This window comes from Hypanus sabinus, chromosome X1 (genome assembly GCF_030144855.1).
Source record: "Hypanus sabinus isolate sHypSab1 chromosome X1, sHypSab1.hap1, whole genome shotgun sequence".
In the NCBI taxonomy this organism is placed as follows: Eukaryota; Metazoa; Chordata; class Chondrichthyes; order Myliobatiformes; family Dasyatidae; genus Hypanus; species Hypanus sabinus.
The window spans coordinates 24,579,237-24,603,170 of record NC_082738.1 but is presented as its reverse complement, the minus strand read 5'-3'; the positions used below and the strand labels follow the sequence as shown (position 1 = coordinate 24,603,170).

The 23,934-nt window shown below is 44.0% G+C and overlaps 1 protein-coding gene across 4 annotated transcripts in view; it reads right to left on the bottom strand.

Moving 5' to 3' along the window:
* LOC132384709 (diacylglycerol kinase beta-like) overlaps positions 1-4,941 on the bottom strand; it is a 207,430-nt gene extending 202,489 nt beyond the window's left edge. For all 4 annotated transcript variants that reach the window (XM_059956084.1, XM_059956085.1, XM_059956090.1 and 1 more), the window contains exon 1: positions 4,791-4,941. The gene's annotated coding sequence lies outside the window, so the exon portion shown is untranslated. The remainder of the gene's footprint in view (positions 1-4,790) is intronic.
* Between the last annotated feature and the right edge of the window lie 18,993 nt (positions 4,942-23,934).

The following is a 23,934-nucleotide window of genomic DNA, read 5'->3' as shown; positions in this document are numbered from 1 at the left end:
AAAACTAGTTGAGAAAATAGCCAGGATTAGTTTATTTGGGACACTGTGCTGCTTAAATGGGGCAGGAGACTATTGCCGAACAGTTTCTAACTAGCATCAGTGATGTGCACTTGTGTGCTTGGAGTGAACAGTTTTTAAATAGCATCGGTTGCATGTGCTTGTGTTATGTTATCCATTTGGGCTATCGGTTGCTGATTTTAAAAACAGTGATTTTCGATCATTTTGTTTGTTAGTTTAACTTTAAAAAATTTCAGACCCTTTACGAGAAGCCACGAAACAATTTGACCCTAGCTGAAAAATTACCCTAGGTGCCTGTGCTGATTTTGTTCATTTACAGTCAATTAATAGAACGTGGCAGCGTACACTGGATGAATTCCTTTGTCAATAACTATTGGGAACTAATACACCATTTTATAGTACTGTAGTAGTATTGGTAGTGTTTTAATTTGTTCTGCATTTCATTTAAATACATAATTTGTTACTCAGGTAAACAGTAGTTTGTCTTTTTTTTATGCCTTTTAACTATTTCCATGAAACTTTGGCTAATTGGTGCAGCCATTTAATTGGGTCAAAATGTACTGATCCTGATGTGTCACAATTAACTGGAATCTACTGTTTACAACAGAAGTAGAGGCTTACAGGCCTAATGAGGGCAAATGGGACTAAAGTAGATAGGCAGCATGGACAAGGTGGGCTGAAGGGTTTATTCTCCACCTGATCCAGGCTTCACGTTGGTGAGCTTCGCAACGATTTTCCCCACTGCGTGATGTGATGAACTGAGGCAAGGCTGAGGCTATAGGCCTACTCTGGCTGCTCTGGGCTTCAGGTCTGTGGAGCCTCTTTCATTCTGCAAGCTGTTGCTTGGTTTTATTGCCTGCACAATTTGTTTTTTGTCTCTCTATCTGTACGTTGGGTGTTGGTCTTTTTGTTAATTAAGTTCTTTCAGGTTTCCTGTTTTGTGGCTCCCCATAAGCAGACAAACTCAAGGTTGTATAATTTATACATACTTAGATAATAAATACACATTGGACTTTTATTTATTTATTTTTTATCATCACCATTTGCACAGATTGTCTTCTTTTGCTTGTGTGTGATTCTGTTGTATTTCTTTGCATCTACTGTGAGTGCCTTCAAGGAAATGAATCTCAAAGTCACATTTGGTGACATATATGCTCTTTGATAATAAATTTACTTTGAACGTTGATCCTCTGACAGGTGGGAGTGCTATTAGAACCTGGGGTAAAATGGTACAAGAAGGCAATGGATCGGTCTTGTCTCTCACATAGGGATGAGGAACTGGTGCATCTAAAGGGACTGAGGCAGTGTGTGAGCTCCCTGACTTGAGGGGGCGGAAGCTCTGAAAACCTTGGTATTGTGACACAAGAGTTAGTGAAGCGGAAGGGGATGACTGAAAGACAAGTATGACTCATCGATGTATTTGTGTCATGGAGAAAGGCAGCAAAGGTGTGATGGGGGTGGTGAGAGCAGAGAAAACAAGCAGTCAGTGTCTACATTTAGCGGAGTGGCTTTGCCACCCTTTGCCCTTTCGGTGAACTGCCAGAGAGCATGGGTGAGGAGTCTCAAAGAGGCCACTCAGCCAGGCACGCCAATTCTCGTCTCCCTCCTGCACTGGGAGCAAGCTCATTCCCTGGACAACCTGGATACTTAGTGAGGGAGCTGGAAGGGGCAGGTTGAGCGAACAGGGTGGGAATATAGAAAACCTACAGCACAATACAGGCCCTTCAGCCCACAAAGCTGTGTCGAACATGTCCTTACTTTAGAAATTACCTAGGGTTACCCATTGCCCTCTATTTTACTAGGCTCCATGTACCTATCCAGGAGTCTCTTAAAAGACCCTATTGAATCTGCCTCCACCACCATCGCCGGCAGCCCATTCCACACACTCACCACTCTCTGTGTTAAAAAAAACTTACCCCAATATCTCTTCTGTACCTACTCCCCAGCACCTTAAACCTTTGTCCTCTTGAGGCAACCATTTCAGCCCTGGGGAAAAGCCCCTGACTATCCACACGATCAATGCCTCTCATTATCTTATACACCTCTATCAGGTCACCTCTCATCCTCCGTTGGCATCATGACAGAAGCTCGCAACAGCTAGGCCCAATGACCCATAGACTGGAAACAGTTCTGTAAGTGAAATGAAGCCCCTTATTCGGGTGTAGCTTTTTCTGTAGGTGGGATGTTATTAAGGATGTGGATTTCAAGCCCTGTTTCACTGCAGTGCTGCACCATCAGAGGGGTTGTCTACCAGATCAGGCTCACTGTACCAATTGAGATCTCCTGGTGGCCAGCCCATTGAATTCTACTTCCACTCCCACACCAACATGTCTGTTCATGACTTGCTCCACTGCCAAGTTGAGACTAGACACAGATTAGAAGACAGCACATCATGTTCTGCCTTGGTATTCTCCAATCTGACGGCATGAACATCCACTTCTCTAACTTCCAATAACCCTCCTCTGTCCCATTCCTTATTTTTCCCTTATCCCACTGTCATCCTGTTTCTTTCCCTTCCCCACCCACACACACCTCCTACTGGTACCCCTCCCCACTTTGTCTCCTTTATTCCATGCTCCACTGTCCCCTCCTATTAAATTCCATCTTCTTCAGCCCTCTGTCACTTCCACCTATCACTTCCTAGCTTCTAACATCATTCTATCTCTCATCTACCTATTGCCCCCTCCCCTCACTTGGATCCACCTATCACCTGCCAGCTTTTGCTCCACCCCTTCCCTCCATCTCTTTATATTGTCTATCTCCCTTCTTACTTTCAGTCCTGATGAAGGGTCTTGACCCAAAACGTTGACTGTCCGTTTCGTCCAACAGATGCTGCTCCTCCTGCTGAGTTCCTCCAGCATATTTGTGTCTTGTTCAGACTCCTATGTCTCCAAATGGTAGAAGGAATTGATCCACACGATTACAGAAAGACCAGGTCCTGAGACTAAAGTCCTAATGCAAGGTTTTGACCTGAAATATTTACAATACCTTTATCCTCCCCTCCCATAGATGCTGCCCAACCTCCTGAGTTCTTCCAGCAGATTGCTTGCTTCTCTAGATTCCAGTGTCTTGCATCCATTGAAAGGGTGCATACCAAACACCCGGGCATTGTGAGTGTGAAGGCAGTGGCTAAAGGATTTGTCCATTTGCCTGCTACAAAAGATGTACAGCTTCTGCCATCATATTCCTGAATGGTTCCTCTTTTACACTACTTATTTAGTTTGTAATTTATAGTATTTGTTAATGTCTTGCACTGTCCTGTTGCCAGAAAACAATAAATTTCACAACATCTGTCAGTGATAATAAGCCGGATTCTGATTCCTAAAGAACTGCTCTAAGGTCAGCCACTGCAAACTGAACACTCTGCAACCCCTCATATTCCGTCTGGGCACGAACAATTTCCCTAACTTCTGCCTTTTTCTAACTTTCTCCCCACTTCCCCTTTCCTCTTTTTCCATTCCCCATTCTTGCCCCTTCTCTTCTCTTCATTTGCCCATTACTGCCCTCTGGTTCCCCTCCTCACTTCCTTTCTCCCATGGTCCACTGTCCTCTCCTATCAGATTCCTTCTTCTTCAGCCCTTTACCTCTTCCACCTATCACCTCCCAGCTTCTTATTTCATTCCCCCTCACCTGGTTTCACCTATCACCTGCCAGCTTGTGCTCCTTCTTCTCCCTCCATTTTCTCATTCTGGCTTCTTTCCTCTTCTTTTCAGACCAGATGATGGCTCTCGGCCCCAAACGCCAACTCTTCATTCATTTCCATAGATGCCATCTGACCTGCAGAGTTCCTCCAGCATTTTGTGGGTGTTGTTAGGGGGTTAATAGCCCATGGAGCGGACATACTCTAATCCCCAATGGCTGAAGGATGCCAACTATGACAGACCACAGCTGCTTTCACGACCAAATGAGCAGTTTCAATTCCCCTTTGAACTCATTCTCAATGGAAGGGGCACAGCCGGCAAGGCTGCCAGGTCTTGAATGCACCACTGCAACTTCAGAGCAAGCCACATGCTGAGGGATGTGAGTCACATTAAAGCTGTAGCAGGCAAATCTCAGGATGTTTAGGATCACAAGACCAGGAGGAGAACATCTAGCCCCTCCGGCCTGTTTCGTCAGTGGGCTACATCGTGGCCGCTCTATACTGTTGCTCATGTAAAACATTCATCCTTGGAATAAACCCCTGGCTTTGGGAGCAGGGAACTTCACCTATCTTGACTTGCCCCCTGACTGAACTAAACCCCACCCACACAAACCCAGTCTCATTCACTCATCCATACACATTGCCATAGTCACTCACTCCCTGCCCTGCCCACTCACCCCCACAGCTCCTCCCCTCCCACACTCACTCACGCCTGTCCCTATCTGAAGAACCCAAGTACTCATTTTTCTTCAGCCACCACTGAGTTGTTTAGTTTGGACTCCTGTCTCTTCCTGGTGGCTCGGTCAGTTTGCATTTCCCAGTCCTGCGCTGAGCTTATGACATCAGTTCAAGGTGGCACTTTGAGCCGGCATCCACTGGTCAGTTATTGGAACTGGCCGCCTTGTTCTCTGCACTGTGAAGCTACCTGTGCCTCAGAAGTCCTTCAATGCTGCTGAAGTGCTTTCACCTACATAAAATTTTGTATTTATACAGCACCTTGCTCAACAACCTCAGATTATCATAAACTTGTGCAGTTAATGAAGTGATACCGAAGTGCAGCCAGTGCTGCGATACAAGAAACACAGCTGATAGTTTACACACAGCTAAGCAGATTAATAATAAAAAGATGAACCTGTGTTGGGGTTTGAGAGATAAATATTGCCCAGGACACCGTGTGCAGCTCTCCAGCTCTTCTTTGAAACACTGGCATTCGACCTTTTCACACTCAACCGAGAAGCCAGAAAGATTCGCCTGGAGGGGGCATGCAGGACTGTCTTCTCGTTGACAAATACGATTTAAAGGCAGCAGCAGGTCAACACGACATCGCATAATGCGGCCTTTTCAAGACAACACTGTGCAGCTAATGTTCCACTTCAACCTGCCGCACTCTGTAAGTGGCTCACAGTAGAGATAGCAAGATAGAAAAACAAGTCAAGTTTGGAGAAGAGGTTAACCTTTAAGTGACAAAACCCTTAAAATGAAAAGATAAAAGTAATCTTGGTGGAAATGAGAAAGGATCCCACAATCACATTTTTAACCGTCAGTCATAAAACTTTGAACTGTGCAGTGTTGGTTCTGGCTGAACTGACTGAAAGTATGTCACTGCCACCATGTGGTAGAATGCAAGTCAGCGCCTTCAATCTCTGGGGACTGATTCACTTGAGAATTCTCCGTGCCCGCAACTACTGGAGAGAACTGTGGAAATCCCAGAAAAGTACAGAGGTTATGTGGGATTACAGGGAATCAGATGGAAATTTCCTCTTTATATTTGTAATATTCGTTATTGATCCTCACTGAGGGGTCGTGATGGAAAGGGTGAGCAGTTTCAAGTTCCCAAGTGTCAACATCTCAAGAGGATCTATCCTGGGACCAGAGAGGCAATCATCTACTACCACACTCTGGTTTCTCCCACAAGGCCAATGACTAATCCAATTTACTACCTCATCTTGAATACCAAGTGACTGAAATTTCTTCACCAACCTCCCATTTGGGACCTTGTCAAATGCCTTGCTGAAGTCCATATAGGCAACATCCACTGCCTTGTCTTCATCCAACTTTCTTGGTAACTTCCTTGAAAAACTCTATAGGATTGGTTAGACATGACTTACCACACACAAAGCCATGCTGACTATCCTTAATCAGTCCATGTCTATTCCAATACTTACACATCCTGTCCCTTAGGTTACCTTCTAATAACGTTCCCACTACTGATGTCAGACTCACCAGCCAATAATTTCCTGGCTTATTCTTAGAGCCTTTCTTAAACTGCGGAATAACATCAGCTATCTTCCAATCCTCCGGGACGTCACCTGTCACTAAGGATGAATTAAATATCTCTGCTAGGACCCCAGTAATTTCTGCACTTGCCTCCCATGTGTTTTGAGGGAACACCTTGTCAGGTCCTGAGGACTTACCAACTTTAATTTGCCTCAAGACAGCAAATACCTCCTCATCCGTAATCTGTTTAAGGTCCTGCTGCTTTGCTTCACTTCTATAGACTCTGTGTCTGTTTTCAGAGTAAATACAGATGCAAAATACCCATTTAAGATCTCCCCATCTCTTTTTGCTTCATGCATAGATTACTATTCTTAAAGAGGATCAATTTTGACCCTTGCAATCCTTTTGCTCTTAATATATCTGTGGAATCCCTTGGAATTCTCCATCACCTTGTCTGCCAGAGCAACTTCATGCCTTCTTTTAGCCTTCCTGATTTCTTTAAGTGTTCTCTTGCATTTCTTATACTCCATAAGCACCTCATTTGTTCCTGCCTGCCTATATCTGCTATGTACCTTCTTTTTTTTTCTTTTTTTAACCAGAGCCTCAACATCTCTCAAAAACCAAAGCACCCTAAACCTGTTGTCCTTGCCTTTTATTTTGACAGACACAAACAAGCTTTCACTTACCAGGTGCACCTTTGCCAGAAAACAGCCTGTCCCAATCCACACCTGCCAGATCTTTCCTGATACCAACAAAGTTGGCCTTTCTCCAATTTAGAATCACAACCCGCGGACCAGACACATCTTTTTCCATAATTAACCTGAAACTAACGGCATTATGATCACTGGATGCAAAGTGTTCTCTGACACAAACACCTGTCACCTGCTCAGTCTCATTCCCTAATAGCAGACCAAGTATTGCATACGTTAATGTGGGCATACCTTTCTTATTCCTCAGTTCCACCCATAAAGCCTCACTAGGTGAATTCTCCAGTCTGTCCTGCCTGAGCACTGCTGTGACATTGACACTTTCCCTGACAGTAATTCCACCCCTTTTAATCCCTCCCGCTCTGTTGGGTCTAAATCAAAGGAACCCCAGAATATCGACGCAAACACGAGGAAATCTGCAGATGCTGGAAATTCAAGCAACACACACAAAATGCTGGTGGAACGCAGTAGGCCAGGCCGCATCTTTAGGAAGAAGTACAGTTGATATTTCGGCCTGAAACGTCAGCTGTACTTCTTCCTATAGATGCTGCCTGGCCTGCTGCATTCCACCAGCATTTTGTGTGTGTTCCCAGAATATCAAGCTGCCAATCTTGCCCCTCCTGCAACCAAATGTCATTAATGGCTACAATGTCATAATTCTAGGTGTTGTTCCATGCCTTGAGCTCATCTGCCTTTTCTACAATATTTCTTGCATTGTAATATACACAACTCAGAACATTAGTCCTACCACACTCAACTTTTTGATTCCTGACTTTGCTTGCAGTCTTACTAACATCTGTCTCCACAACCTCTCCATTATCAGTTCTGGTGCTCTGGTTCCCACCTCCTGCAACTCGTTAAGTGCCCACCGGGCAGCATTAGCAAACCTAGGATATTAATATACCACTAGGATATTAGTTCCCCTCCAGTTCAGGTATAAACTGTCTCTTCTGTACAGGTCTCACCTTCCCTGGGAGAGAGCCTAATGATCCAAAAATCTGACATCCTTCCTTGTACACCAACTCCTTAGCCACATATGTATGATATTCCTATTTCTGGCCTCACTAGCACGTGGCACAGGTAGCAATCCTGAGATCACAACCCGGGATGTCCTGCCCTTTAACTCAGCACCTAACTCCCTGAACTCCCTTTGCAATGGTGCAGAATCGTATTTTACAACCAATTCATCCTCCTGAGAGAGGCACAACAGACCTATCGCACTTCCCGAGAATGATTGCACCAATAACCAGAGGAGTGGGATTGATGGGACTACTCTGAGACCCAGCAGAGACTTGATGGGCTGAATGGGAAACATCTATAACCCATCTGAGTTTGTGATGTTATTGTCCACAGCTCAAGTTCTGGAGCTTGCTTTTGTGTATCAGATTTCTGTGAACTATTAAGCCAATATTTCTGTGAAAGATTACCCAGAGAGTTTCACTTCTCCCAGTCCAGCTTCATGGTCCAAGTCTCATATTCTAACAGATCAAGTTACTTCTTCTGCACTCACTTCCAATTGATACAGTTCCTATCAGTCTACACTTTTTTGGATTCTTGGATTTGAATAGATTCAAGCCCTCCTGTCATAACTTCAGCATTAATCCTCACAGATGGGTAGTAATGGCTTCCACTGTGAAGCACTTTAAATTTAGAAGAGTTCATGGATGTCCTGATGTGATTGCAATGTCCAACAGCACGGAACAAACAAGCCATTTGTTTCTGAGGATTTTAAGGTAGTCCCAAATGTTCCTGTCCATACTGGAGAGGCATGGGTTTGGTAAGTAACTCTTTTAAAGGCAAAGAATTGATCATCAAAGCGTACGCTGCTGAATTGCCCCATCTTCCACCATTGCCATCCTATCAAAGGATCAATTTCCTGTGTTGGACACTGCCCATTCGAGCATTCCACATGCACAATAGAGCATGTTATCCTAACTTAATTGCTGCAACACAGAAAGAAGCCACTTAGCCCACTGAGCCCATGCTAGCCCACAGAGCAGCAATCCCATCAGCCTCACTATCCTGTACCTTATCATGCGCTCTTTGACTCTTATGCTACCCATCTTCTCTGAGGGGTGGTTTACGGATTGAATTCACCAGCTGCACTCTCATTGGGATGTGGCAGAAACATCCAGAGAACCCCACACGTTCACGGGGAGAATGTGAAAACCCTGTATACAGTCAGCACTGGAGGTCAAGGTCAAACCCCGAGTCCCTGGAGCTGGAGCAGCTCTAGCCACTGTACCACGATGCAGCCCCTGTGCTTGTGCTACGTTGACTGAGCATAGGAAATGCAAGGGAATCGAGCAAGCAGTGATGTCGACCCGGATTGCAGATTTTATTTATTCAGAGATACAGCACAGTAACAAGCTCTTCCAGCCCAATGAGTCCACGCCACCCAATTACACCCATGTGACCAATTAACCGAATTATGAGAATACATGAGGAAATTGGAGTACCCGAAGGAAGTCCATCTGTCCTGCAACCTCCTTCACACAGGGATCTCTGGACATCATTCAGATCAGGTAACTGGGGCTTATTTTTCCCTTCTTAACCAAGAGGCACTGAGGATAATCACAATGATTTCACTCCCCCCTTGGCACACGACATACCGGGCTGCAATGCAGTGCTGGGAAACTTAACACAAGCAGCCTCAGGTGAAGCTGACAAGGCCTGATCAGAGAGAAGGGAATGTCAAGCAGCTATGATGTAAAATTGGACTGTAGCTAAGCCTGGACAAGGTGTAAGAATAATCAGATTGGACTGGGGGTAAAATGGGACAGAATATAAACTTGGGTGTAAGACCGGACATGGTGTATAAGATAGCATAGTTGTAAGATTGAAAGGGATGTAAAATTAGTCATAGTTTAAGAGTCATAGAGTATTACAGCACAGAAACAGGCCCTTTGGCCCATCTAGTTCACACCAAATTATTATTCTGCCTAGTCCCATGCAAGTGGACTTTAGCCCTCCATGCCCCTCCCATTTATGTATTTATCCAAATTTAATTTAAATGTAGAAACCAAATTCACATCAACCATTTCTGCTGGTGGCTTGTTCTACACTCTCACCACCCTCTGAGTGAAGAAGTTCCATCTCGTGTTCCCCTTAGCCTTTAACCCTTAGCCTGTGACCTCTTGTTCTCATCTCACCTAACTTCAGTGGAAAAAGCCTGCTTGCATTTACCCTATCTACACCCCTCATAATTTTGTATACTACTATCAATTCTCCTCTCTTTCTCCTATGCTACAGGGAATAAAGTCCTAACCTATCCAACCTTTCCCTCTAACTCAGGTCCTCCAGTCCCAGCAACATCCTTGTAAATTTTCTTTGCACTTTTTCAATCTTGTTTACATCTTTCCTGTAGGTGGGTCACCATAACTGCACTCAATACTCCAAATTTGGCCTCATCAGCGTCTTATACAGCTTCAACATAACGTCTGGGTTTATGAAGGCCAATGTGCTAAAAGCTCTCTCTATGACCCTATCTACCTGTGATGCCATTTTACAGTGAGTTATGGACCTGTATTCCCAGATCCCTTTTCCTGTTACATGTGACTCGGACTGCTGGTTTTTAGGTATTTTTTGGTTTGTAGGGATGGTTTTGGTGACAGGGAGGGGAGTTAAGGGACTGGTTAGGGTTTAGAGACAGGGATGTGGTGAATTCGAGGACTGGCTGGAGTCTGACCCCCTACTCCATGCTTGAAGGCCAGCAACATGGGTGTGGTTGGATGTTGGGCCAGCAGACCAGCTAGTATTCGGGGTCCACTCAAGGCCTGGTTTCCAGGTCTTCATCCGGGGTCCTCATTCATTGTCATCAGCGAGTCTTGGGTCATTACTAAACACCGATGCCCAAAGGTCAATCAAAAGTCCAGAAGTTGAGGCCTGGTGGCCAGAGTCCGGAGTCTGTGAATCTCTGTGAGTCTATAGAGGAAATCACAGGCCCAATGCCTGTGAATCCACTAGTCCACTGGAGGCTAGAGGCCAAAGATGGCCTGTCCTGAGGTTAGAGGACTGTGTATGTGGGTGGGTGGGAGGAATGGGGCTTGCTTTGCTGCTGTTGCTTTGCCACATAGTATATTCTGTTTTGCTCTGTTCTGTGTTGTTCTGCCGAGCATGGTGGGGATGTTATGTTGGCACTGGAATATAGAAAAACATAGAAAACCTACAGCACAATACAGGCCCTTCAGCCCACAAAGCTGTGCCAAACATATCCTTACCTTAGAAATTACCTAGGGTTACCCATAGCCCTCTATTTTTCTGAGCTCCATGTACCTGTACCTGTGGCGAAACTTGCGGGCTGCATTGGTTGTCAACACAAATGGTCCATTTCACCGTATGTCTCAATGTACATGTGATAAATAAATCTGAATCTGCTCACTTAGAGAGCCCCTCATGGCAGTTGCCCCTACAGAAAGAAGCAGACATGACTGATGTGAGTTTGGTTTCAACATTTAAGATAAATTTGTATAAGTACATGGATGGAAGGGGCATGGAGGGTTATGGTCCAGGTGCATGCGACTAGGCAGGATAATAGTTCGGCGCAGACTAGATGGGCTGAAGGACCCAAATGGCTAGAGTCCCTCCCAGCACTCAGAAAGTTATTCAACCAGTTTGCGTTTTGCCAGATTACGTGCTTGAATTGGGCTGCAGTCTGCATTGGGTGCCAATTCGGACTGTGGCATTATAGGGCTGCTATTCTATTACCACTAAACTAATAAAGGAGAGATATTAAATAATTCTTGGAACAAATTATAGTTTGGAAAATGACCCAGGAACATTGAAAACTGGAAGAATTCTCAGCAAGGGAAAATCTCCCTGAATTTCAATTGAATGCTAAAACAGTCTGGAAAGTTAAATACAGCCCTCCAGGCACTGGAACAGAAATATCGGAGCCAGTTAATATCAACAGGAGGATGTCTCAGACTGAAGATCCCTGAAAAACTATGGTGCACTGAACACACAGCAACACCCCCCCCCCCCCAACTTCCCACCTTACCAGTGCTACTTAAATCAGGAGCTATGGACAGATCCATTGCTGTATTATTTTTTTCTTGCTGCCAGGTAAATTATGTGAACATCTGGTGGGTTCCTGTACTTGCCTGAAGGTTGATGTATTTACAGAGAGTGGCCTGGAGCATACAAAAGTACTTTACAAGGGGTTTAAAAAAGAATGCAGAGCTTGGCTGAGGAGTGGCAGATGGCGTTCAATATGGAAAAGTGTGAAGTGATTCACTTCGGAAGGTCAAGCTCAAATGCAGAAAACAGGATTCTTAGCAGCGTGGAGGAACAATGGGATCTTGGAACCTAAGACCACAGATCCCTCAAAGTTGCCGTGCAAGTTGCTAGGGTGGTTAGGAAGGTGTGGGTTGTGCCGGCCTTCACTGAGTTTCAAGAGCCATGAGGTAATGTTGCAGCTCTATAAAACTCTTGGAGTATTGTGTTCAGTTTTGGTTGCCTCATTATAAGAAGGAGGTGGAAGCTTAAGATGGGTGCAGAGGAGATTTACCAGGATTTGTCCGGATTAGAGAACATGTCTTATGAGGGAAGGTCGAGCAAGCTAGGGCTCTTCTCTCTGGAGTGAAAGAGGATGAGAGGTTATTTCATAAAAATGTATAAGATCATAAGAGTGGATAGCCAATGCCTTTTCCCCAGGGCAGCAACAGCTAATGCAAGATGAGTGGAGTAAAGTATAGGAGGGTGTCAGAAGTAGTTTTCTTTCACAGAGAGCAGTAAGTGCCTGGAACGCACTGTAGGGAGTGATGGCAGAATCTAATACCTTAGGGATACTTAAGAGAGTTGGATGAAAGAAATGTGGTTATGGGCTGTGTAGGAGGGAAGGATTAGATTGATCTTAGAGTAGGGTTATAGGTCAGCACAACACACTGAGCCAAATTTTCTGAACTGTGCTGTACTTTCCTGTGTTCTGTGCTCTAAAAGCTTGTGTTGACATAGCTATCTTAGATATGGGTGGGGTGGTAGGACTTCCTCTGGGAATTGGACATGAAAAGAAGCCGTGCTGGAGTAGGTGGAGGAACAGTCCTATCTGTCCATGATGCTTAAGGAGCCATCCTCTTCCACCCTCTTACCTCAGCTTTAAAGCACCAATGGTTCAGCGGTCTTGGGCAAAAACCAAAGTGCTCAGTAGGTTGAGCAGCAGCTATGGGGGGAAAGGAATTGTTGATGTTTTAGGTCAAGACCCTGCATCAGGATTGGAAGAGTAAGAAATCAGCTAAGGTCTTTGAGTTAGAGAGCGTGGAAATAGGCCCTTTGGCCCTACTGGTCCATGCCAACCAAGTTGTCAAACTGAACTAGTCCCATTTGCCTGCATTTGGCCCGTATCCCTCTAGGTCTCCTATCCACATACCTGTTCAAATGTCTTTTTGTAATTGTACTCGCTTGTAGCACTACCTCTGGCAGTTCATTTCATCTACCCACCACCCTCTGTGTGGGAAACTCACCCCTCACATTCCCTTTACATCTTTACCCTCTAACCTTAAACCTATGCTCTCAAGTTTTAGACACCCCACCTTGGCTCCAGACTTCATTGTTTACCTCTGCTGCATGCTGGTCTGGCACGGAGAAGTTGCCCCTTGCCACTCTGTCATACTGCTGGATGGTTGGCACCACCTGATGCAACAGATGTAGAGGTAGGTGAGGGACCACTGCCCAGGCCCAGAGGAACAGGATGTGCTCTGTTTCAGTTGCCCAGCCTTATAACACTTGGCCCTCCCACTCATCGTCCATGTGAGCAACAATCAAGATCCACTCTGCTTACCTGGCACCACATCCCTTTATCCCTTTCCCCTTCAACCTTCTGTCCAAATAAATCCTCAATCACATTTGCCCGTCCTTTGTTGGTGGGATAGCAAATGGTCCTGCAGAGTGTCAATCTGTAGTTGTGGAGCAAAGGATGTGCAGTGAGGTTACACATGGGCCGTGGACAATTCTACTGTTGATGTTCCACAGCATTTCATGGATGCTCAGTTTGAAGCAGTTTCCAGGGTGATCTTGGTCTGAAGACATGACTTTGCCTCTACAAGGACTGTGCATTGGTTAGTGAGGTCAGTAGGTGTATCCCTGTTATGGTTCACTCACTGCCTGCCGTAAACCCGGTCCTTCAGGACTTGGCCAGCTCGATCAGTGAAACCTCTCAGTGGTGGACATTGAATGATTTCCAATCCAGAGCAATGGCCATTGAGTTCCCCCAGAGATCACATTCTGTGCCCTTCCTTCTCCAGTACTTCTTCTGTGTGTTGTTCAATGTGACAGAGCCCTGATTAAACATCTCAGGGAGGATGAGAAGTTGGGATCAGAGGGACTTTCCTGGCTCCATGTTTGACCTGATGTCACTTGACTTTATGAGGTCTGGAATCAATGTTAAAACTCCAAGGTCTCCCTCTTACCTGTCTGTATACTAACGTTCAGCCTCTTTTGATGGGTCTGGGCTATTGGTGGGACAGGATAAACTCAAGGATACAAGTGGATGTTCACCAAAGCATAGAATCATAGCTGTCAGCTGTGCCAGACAACTGCTTGGCTAACCTGTAGGACAGCATTCATGAAAACCAAATAATTACATGTCGGACTTGTCAGCAGCTTCTGATCTAGTTATACCTTTATAATAACTGAATCCGATGCCTCTTCATAGAGTCATAGAGAGGTACACCAGGGAAACGGGCTATCTGACCAACTATGTCAATATCAACCATTGGAAACTCCTCCACATTAATTCCATCTCCTAGTACTTAGCCCAAACCCTTTTATGCCTAAGTGATTTAAGTGCTTATGAGGAGTTCCATCTGATTTTATTATTGCATTTAAATGCAGAAGGTTGATACAAGTGAAAGGCTTGTTGGGTCATTTCAAAGGCCAGCTATGAGTCAATCACATTGTTGTTTGTCTGGAATCATACATTAGCCAGAATTACAAGAGATAATGAAGGCAGATTTCATTTCCTTAAGGGTATTAAGTGAACCAGATGGTCACTTTAGTAATCACTGTAAACATTTTCCTAGGTAACCAATCCCTTAAATCTGTTTGACTACATTTCATTTGAAATGTTATGAAGGCTTTGTGGAGATGTGGGTATGAGGTATCATTGTCACTTCCTCACAATGAAAAAGTACATTGTTCAGGTAGGACCTTGACCATTAAAATGATGTTGGTTGATGCTTAATGTTCAATATTTGCTCTTCAACTTTGTCCTAATTACTCGACTTCAGTAGTTGCTGACGCAAGATAAAGGCTTTAGTTGATCACTTCTTGATTGGTCAGGGCATCAAAGGTTATGGTGAGAAGGCAGGTGCATGGGGTTGAATGGTATCCGGAATCAGCCATGATGGAATGGCGGAGCAGACTCAATGGGCTGAATGGGCGAGTTCTGCCCCTATGTCTTATGGTCTTGTGGTCTTATGTTTATTACTCAGGTTTGGTTCATCACCATTCTTAAAACCAGACTCATAATTGATTGTCCAAATCTAATCCAGCCTGTGATCATTGAGTCACTCAGGGTGAGAGTCAGTACTTCATGACGTCAACATGAGACAGTTTACACTGGGGGATTAGTGGTAGAGAGAACCAATAACTTTACATTCCTGGATGAACTATCCCTGCCCTAGAACATAGATACAATCACAAGGAAAGTGCACCAGTGTCTTTACTTTCTTTGAAGGTTAAGGAGGATTGTCTTAACAACTTCTCTAGATGTACTGTTGTAAGTATCCGGACTGGTTGCCTCACAAACTGCAATGTCAGTTCCAATGCATAGGAATGTAGGAAGCTGCAGAGAGTAGCGGGCACAGCCCAATCATGGGCACTCCTCTCTCCACTATAGGAGGCACTTCCTCAAGAAGGCAACATCCATCACCAAAGATCTACACAATCTGGGCCATGGCATTTTCTCCCAGCCACCATCAGGCAGGAGGCACAGAAGCTTGATGTCCCAAATCACCAGGTTCAAGAACAGCTACGTCCCTTCATCTAGTTGTTGCTTGAACCACTTAGTACAACCCTAATTACTACGGTTCAGTAACACTATGACCATTTTGCACTTTGCACGAAATGGACCTAGTTGTATTTTGTTCTATGTTCTTTCTTGTAGCAATTGTGAATACTGCTTACCTGATACTCTGTGCCTGTGCTGTTGCTGCAAGATGGTTTTTTTTGTTGTACCTGTTCATACATATACTTGGGCACATGACAATAATATCAACTTTTATACTTTGAATTGTCTCAAAGTACATACAGTACATTTCCTGAGATCTGCTTAGGTTTTCTAGTCTTTCTTGGATTTCCTTCCCATTTATATTAAAGTAATCAATTCCACTTGGTATACCTCTATTTTGAATGACAAGGGTCTGTTCAATCTAATTCAGAAGATTAATTCAGTACAGTTTTCACATTAAACCTGTCTCATGATACTAATCAGGAGATTGAACCATGGGTAATTTTCAGCTCAATAACCTTATTCCTTTGAAGCAAATCAAAACAGCTCAAATTGATTTTGGCCAACAGGGGAGAGAAGCTGTGATCTGTACATGTTCCCTTTACCAACTGAAGCATCAAGGAAAATAATTAGAATCTGGAAGCAATTTTCTTTCAAAGGCTTGCCAGCTATCAGTTTAGTCTCGCCTGCTTCTTATCTTGCACTCTTACATTTTTCTGACTGTTGGCAATCTCATCTCTCTGGCCTGCTGCTCTAAAAAGGCACATTTATTCAGCCTTCTACTCTCACTTTCTGCTAGTTTATGGAACAGCTAGACTTAAAAGGAAAAGCGGGCTTCTTTCAGCAACCCAGTCACCTGAACTTAGAGTTGTCAGCTCTAAATTGGATATGTTCCTGGAGTTTTCATCACATGATTGAAGTTCAAAGTAAATTTATTATCAAAGTACGCACTGTATATGTCAACCCTAAGATACATTTTCTTGCAGACATTCACAGTAGAACAGAGAAATGTAAAAGAATCAATATAAAATACACACAAACCCTGACAAACAACCAAATTGCTTAAAGGGAGATTACAGACTGCAGATTGTAGTTCAGAAGAAGTATATCGACTAGTTTTGTGATCTGCCTGCAAAACATTGCCATATATCACCGGCGCCATCTTTATCTTGATCTGCCTCCAACTGCCCCATTCTCTGGCTCCTGTCACTGGATTTGGGAAATGTTCATCACCATGGTTCCTTGGAATGTCACTTACAAAATGATCAAATCTCTCATGGCCAAACAAACTCTTTTTGAATTGCTGTTAACTAGTTAAATGTGCTCAAGGAAAACTAAAGGAGGACCATTTCTTAACTGATGCAGCTGTGATTTTCCCCCTGGGTTACTTATAGCATTATTCTGAGGACTTAAGTTCACATCTGGTGCTGGAAAATCGAGCAAGGGGCACAGAAGACCAGTCAGGAGGGACGGCAGTGATCGACAGTGACAGTACACAGCCCTATATCAGAACTTCATGAATGAGAGCTCAAGACAGAAGTGAGGGTCGGCTCAGTAAAATGGCACTATTCTGGAGAGTGTTCATGAGCAGATGTGCCTGGGTGAACATGTGCACAAGTACTTGAAGCTACTTGGGTATGTTAAGTAAAGCAAATGGAATTCTGGATTTATAAATAAGGCATAGGGTACAAGTGCAGGGAGGTTATGTCGATGCTTTGTAAAACCCTGGCTGGCCTGCAGCTGGAATATCACCTCAAACTCTGGTCATCTCACTTTGAGAAGGATATGAAGGTCCGAGCAAGGACAAGGGAGAGATCTACTCAAATGATTTTGGGGAAAAGGGATGTCAGCTCCAGGGTTAGACTGGAAAAGCAGGACTTGTTTTACTTGGAATAAAAGAGATTGTGAGGGGTTTTAATCGCGGTGGATTGAATTACAATCGGTTTAGAGAGGAGGAACAAGTGGAAGCTGTTCTAATTGGTGGATGGCTTAAGGTCTGGGACACGGATTCAAAGTGATGGACAAAAGGCGCAGTGGGGGTGTAAGGAGAAACTATTTTACATCGAGAGTGATGATGATCTGGAACTCAATTCGGGTTTCAAAAGGGAATTGGAAAAACACTGTAAAGGGAATAATTTACAGGTTGTGGGGAAAGAGAGGGCTGAAGGGACTGACAAGAATCTGTTACTAGGATCCAGCAGGACTTGATAGGGTCAATAGCCAGAAGAGCAATGCCCTCATTTTAATGCCTCACCTTAAGGATTAGTGTACTAGGCAGGCCAGTGGCCTGCTTGTTAAAGGAACATATTTCTAGTTAGCAGGACCCTGAAGTCACAAGTGAGGAAACCTAAAAACAGGAAGTGACCTCAAGAAGGTTTCTGCTTGGACCTCAAATGAAAAAAATAAATCAGTGACACTATCGTAATTGTGTCTCACTGGAGGCAATTATATAATGACATTTACAGGCAACTCTGCGCCTGTGAGGCACAATTAGGCCTTGCAAAGTCTCAAGACCTACTACATCAAATAAATATAAGGAGTCATCCATTTAAGCCTACATGAATTAAAAAAGCACAGAATAATATGCAAAATCATTGACCAATACTCTGACCAATTGACCTATATCGGAATGTGGAAGTTAAAACCAGGCATTGGTCCCGTAGAAAAGAAAGGCTCCTGTGTTAAAGCACTTTGACTTGGCATTTGGAATTAATGAGATGCATGTGACTTTCACAGAGCGGGACAGCTTTCTGTCATCAGGGTGAGGTGCGGAGCATGCGATACATTGCGAACGAGTACAGCTCGTCAAGATCTCTTAACATCGAGTTTTCAAATGTTTTCCTTCATTCCACCTGTTCTTTAACTGCTTTGTTTCGCTATTTCAAGTCATGCCTTATGTGTGGGCTGAGATCGCAGTGGTGGGATATTCAACCGATTCAGCCTTCACCTGATAGCCAGCCACATGCACTTTCCAGCAACACCAAAAGGGGGAGCTCTGGATGACTTTCCCTCCTTGACCCAGTGGCATTACGATTAAACATAAAGTCAGCCCTCGTTACAGTCAATTCATAGCACAGGTCAGGGATTGAACCTAGGATCTTCCTCATTACTACAATTCCCACATCAAGGATTTGCATTTTTTGTGCCTTTTGAGTTCTAGATGGAAGGACGATGTGGCGCAGTTTTTTGCCCAGGTTACTGAGTGCTATCCTCTTTGGGCTGAGAGGAATGTGCTACATAACTTTGGGTTTCACAGGAAATCAGGAGCAGGAGTAGGCCACTCAGCATCTCAGGCTACCCCCACCATTCAATATGATCGTGATTGATCTATGCTGGCTTCTGTGCCAGTTCCCCATGAGATTAAGTATTCAACATTCAAGATTGTGTATTATCATTTCCAGTAAACAAGTGCAGAGGAGAATCTTAAAAATTATTATTCCAGATCCAATGCAGCACAAAGAAAAAAACCCACAAGAAGAAAAAGAACACAATAATTTTTTTAAAAAAATACAATAAATATAAATAGATAAAATAGCTTATATATTCAGATTGATTGTATGGCCATAAAATGATACCGTAATAGGCACAAGGTGGCTGACAGGATATGATAGGGGTTAGGGGGTGGAGGTGTTGATCAGCCTGACTGCTTGGGGAAAGTAACTGTTTTTGAGTCTGGTGGTCCTGTCGTGGATGCTGTGTAACCTCCTCCCTGATCGGAGTTGGACAAACAGTCTGTGAGCAGGGTGGGTGTAATCATTCATGATGTTACTGGCCCTTTCCTGGGACCAGGAGAGATTGTGTGTGATGTGCACTCCAGGAGTTTGAAACTCAGTTTCCATTGCTGTGCCGCCAATGTACAGAGGGGTGTGAGTAGTGCGAGTTCTCCTGAAATTGATCACTATCTCCCTGTCTTGTTGCCATTGAGGAAGAGGTTTTGTCTGACACCAGCCCTTGAGTTCTTTCACCTCCCCTCTAGGTAGCCTCATTGTTATTGGTATGAGCCCCACCACTGTCGGTGAACTTGACAATGTGATTTGTAACACTTACCCAACAGGCTGGTATATGTCTGGGGAAAAGGAGATCCAGCCACTCACCAACCCCACCTCCCATACACGCAGGTGCTGTGAGAATCAAGTTTATGCCCCGCGTACACACACAATATCAAATTCACACCAGATACCGTTATGGAATACACTTTAAAGATTTTACTAAAACTAAAAGAGTACTAGGCAATACAGTATATATGAAGGAAAAGAAAATAAAGTAAAAGGTGCCAACTTATCAAAGTTCAGTCAGTTTAGTGCACATCGTTGGAGCTCAACCATTGAACCATTCGACCCCTCGTCACTCTCCTCCGACCTCCACGTCCTCGCACCTGGGACCAACTGGGTGGTCGACCGAGCAGTGCGGTGCACATCCACCTTCCTCGGCATCTTCTTCCCACCTCCCCTGAAAAGACCACGAAACCCCCCAAGCTCCCAGCCTCACAAGACAAAATAACATTCCCCATTGGTCAACAAATGAATACGATCCCGATATCAGCAAGTCTAAAGCTAAACAACTGCGAGAGAAAGCACTTATCATACAAAGAAGCATTCCTACTCTTAACAAAACAAAGAAGCCATTTTGATTAACATACACAGTACATTGTACAGATTACTCAGGTGTTTGCTTGGGCAGTCGTGTGTGAGCAGAGTGTACAGCAGTGGGCTGGGGGGGTGGGGGGCAGCCATGTTGAGGTTGATGGAGAGGGAGCATCAGTTGTGCTTCCTGACTACCTGAGATCTGTTGGTTAGGAAGTCCAACAACCCCAGTTGCACAGAGGTGTATTTAGACTGAAGAATAGGAGTTTGTTCACCAAGGTCTGTGGGTCAAGTGTTGAATGCTGAACTGGAATCCAGAAACAGCATTCTGACATAAGTGTCCTTGTTTTCTAGGTGCAGGGCCAGGTACATGAAAGATGCTACAGCATTTGTCATAGAGTGGTTCTGTTGGTAATCATATTGTCCAATCATAGTGTCCAATGTGACAGGAATGGAGATTTTGATATGTGCCATTATCAGCTGTTCAAAGCTCTTCATGGTGATTGGTACCAGTGCCACTGGGTGGTAGTTGTTTAGCTCTGAAGGTGCAGAGTTCTTTGGTACAGGGATGATGGTGGATGACTTGAAGCATGTGGGGACAGCAGCCTGGGTGAGTGAAGTGTTAAAGATGTCCATGAAGATGCCAGTGAGCTGGTGTACATGCTTCCTGAGTATTCAGATAAAAAACACAAAATGCTGGCAGAACTCAGCAGGCCAGACAGCATCTATGGGAGGAAGTAGTGATGACGTTTCAGGCCGAAACTCTTCATCAGGAGTGAGTGAGTCCTGAGTATTCAGCTTGGGATGTTGGCTGGCCTGGCCGCCTTATGGGGCAGAGTCTCTGCAGAGTCTTTCTCATGTTGCAAACAGAGGCTGCTCACCTGGAATCCCTCAATTCTTTGATCCTTCAAATATTTATCCATATCTACCTTGAATATATCAAATGATCTGGCCTCCACCACCCCTTTGGGGCAGAGAATTCATGCCCCACTGAAGGAAGATATTTTTAATGATTAATGCTGTGTCTGTGCACAGCTCCATATCAATTAAATAACAGCATGCATGTGGGAGATAGCTTTAACTGGTGTATTCACATTGCAGCGAGACAACAGTGCATATACAAACCACAGATCGATATGTGGTGCTAAGGGAGGGGTTGTTGCTCTAAAGAAATAGATATATGCATTACACTTCCTCCCCCTTTAGATTAATGCAACATAAACTATGTACGTACAAAATGTTCAATTTTCCTTTCATAAATACATATTCCAAATAAACATGCTTTCACAGTAACAGTCCATGACTAACTTCACAGTTTGAAAGGTTCAGTCTTTAGGGTGGCACTCAGTTTCTTTCAAGATAGCATCTTTGGACCTGTGGAATGGCATCAGGTTTGGCAGGAGTCTTGTCAAAGACAATGTGTCATGTTGCTGTCGGTGACATGATTATCAGTGAGAGGTAAGTCCGGTGACTGTAATGTGTCCATCTTGTTGGATGCAGTCCGCTCAGGTTGAGCATCCAGTATCTGGTCCACATGACGTCTCCATGTCTGATCTCCAACATCCACTGTGTACATCAGTGTTTCAGTTCTTGGAGCTGTCCTACCGGGTGTCCACTGGTCTTCTCAGTAATCATGTGCTAGGATCTTGTCCAATCTCGAAGCTCTTTGTTGCTTCACTTGGCAACTGGCTGAACTGTGTATTCTTACTGCCCTCCGGAGGTCTGGTTTCAGGAGGTCTACGCAAGATCTCAGATTCCCGCTCATGAACAGCATTGCAGGTGTTTGATTTGTTGTTGCATGAACAGAGTTCCGATATATGAGAAGGAAGTTGTCCACCTTGTGCTGTAGAGAAATGTCCTCCTTGCCCATCACTTTAATGGAATTCTTGAAGGTTTGGATAAACCCTTCAGCTAACCCATTCATAGCTGGGTGGTGAGGAGATGATTTGAAATGTCTGATGCCATTTTACTTCATGAAAATTCGGAATTCTTATGACGTGTTTGTGGCCTGTTTTCACTCACAATTTATTCAGGTAGGCCATTTCTGGTGAAGACAGTCCTCAGAACGGAGACAGTCTTTGCTGAGGCAGTTGATTTCATTGGTATAACCTCCGGCCACTTCGAATGAGCATCCACAACAATCAGGAACACGGAGTTCATGAATGGCCCAGCAAAGTCAATATGTACTCTTTTCCATGGTAATGATGGCCACTCCCATGGGCATAACAGTACCCGTAGAGGTACATTTGATCCTTTTGGCATCCTGAACAGCTTTTGGCCGTGTTTTCAATCTGTTTATCTATCCCCTTCTCAAACACCTTCTCAGCATTAAGCAGCTATGATAACCTCTGATTAGTGCTACCATTTGGGCTGCAGTTGCCTGTTGATGCCACACTGAGAGCTTTGATTGAATATCAGTTTAGTTGGATTTTTCTCAACCATTCACATCTGAAAAGTGCTGGCCCTCCACTTTTCAAAAGGTAAAGCTCTAACTGCTGTGTTTGGCCTGCATATGTCACATTTACCTTCATTTTGCCTTTTGGAGACACATTTTTCGCCTGTGTAGGCTTTTAGCATCACTGAGGTCACCTCTAATGGTACCTTAGAAAATAGTCTGCTGTAGTTAGCCTCTGGAATTATAGACCAGGCTGACCCTGTGTCTAGCTCCATTTTAAGTTTTACACTGGACACATCATTTGTGATCCAAATGATTTTGTGATCTGCTTCAGTTACTATGCAGTTCTAGGCATGACAGTTCACCTTTTTCAGACTTTACATTGTCTGATTCTGTTTTACATTCGGTAACTTTATGCATGTGCTTAGTTTTGTGTTTGGGACTTTTCACTCAGTTGTGCTTTCTGTCTGCCTCACACACTCTCTCTATGTGACCTTGTCTGTGACGCTTTCTGCAAACTTTTTCTTTGAACCAACAGTCAGTTGCATCATGGGAGGGTTGATAACATTGATAACATCTTTGGCTTTTTGAACCATTCAGGGACATTTTGTGCATTTCACATTCTAACCTGCTTTTTTGTAGTTCTGCTGCATCCTTTGCTGCAGTCTCTAACCATATTGCAAAGGTTAATGCCCATTCTAAGGTCAGGTCTCTTTATGCCAATTGCCTCATTTGAATGCTTTGACTATGCATGCCACATAGAAGTCTGTCCCCTAATGCATCAGAAAGTCCATCTCTAAAGTCACAGTACTAGGAAATTTTGTGCAGCTCTGCAATGTACAGTTTTCAGATATGCTTTTATCCTTTGACTGGTTCCATTTGTAAAATCTAAATCTCTCAGCTATTACCAGCAGTTTAGGGTTCAGGTAATTTTGTAAAATTGCAACAATTTAATTGAAAGTCTTGTTTGCCGGCTTTTCAGTGGCTACTAAGTTGCGTAAGTGACTGTATGTTCTTGCACCCATTAAGCCTAGAGGGCCTTCTGTTGCTTCCTCACATTGTTCGCGTTACAGTACAGCTCCACCCTCTCAATATATGACTCCCAGCTTTCATTAGTGCTATCAAATTTATCGACTTGCCCGACTGAAGCCATCGCCACATTATTTTCACATTAAGTTCAGAGTATCTTTCACTGTTAATCACAGATCCTTTGGCCTTCTTGTGCTGTAATGTTTCATCCCATAATTGTCAGTGCAGTTGTGATACTTTCTGACATTCAGGTTCATACTTGTCGCCAATTTGTTGTATCTGTACACAACTACATATATATTAAATAAATACACACAGGTAGGAGATGGGTTTAACTGGTATTTACATTGCAGAGAGAGAGAGCAAGAGAGCAATGCGCATGTATAGGCAACAGCCAT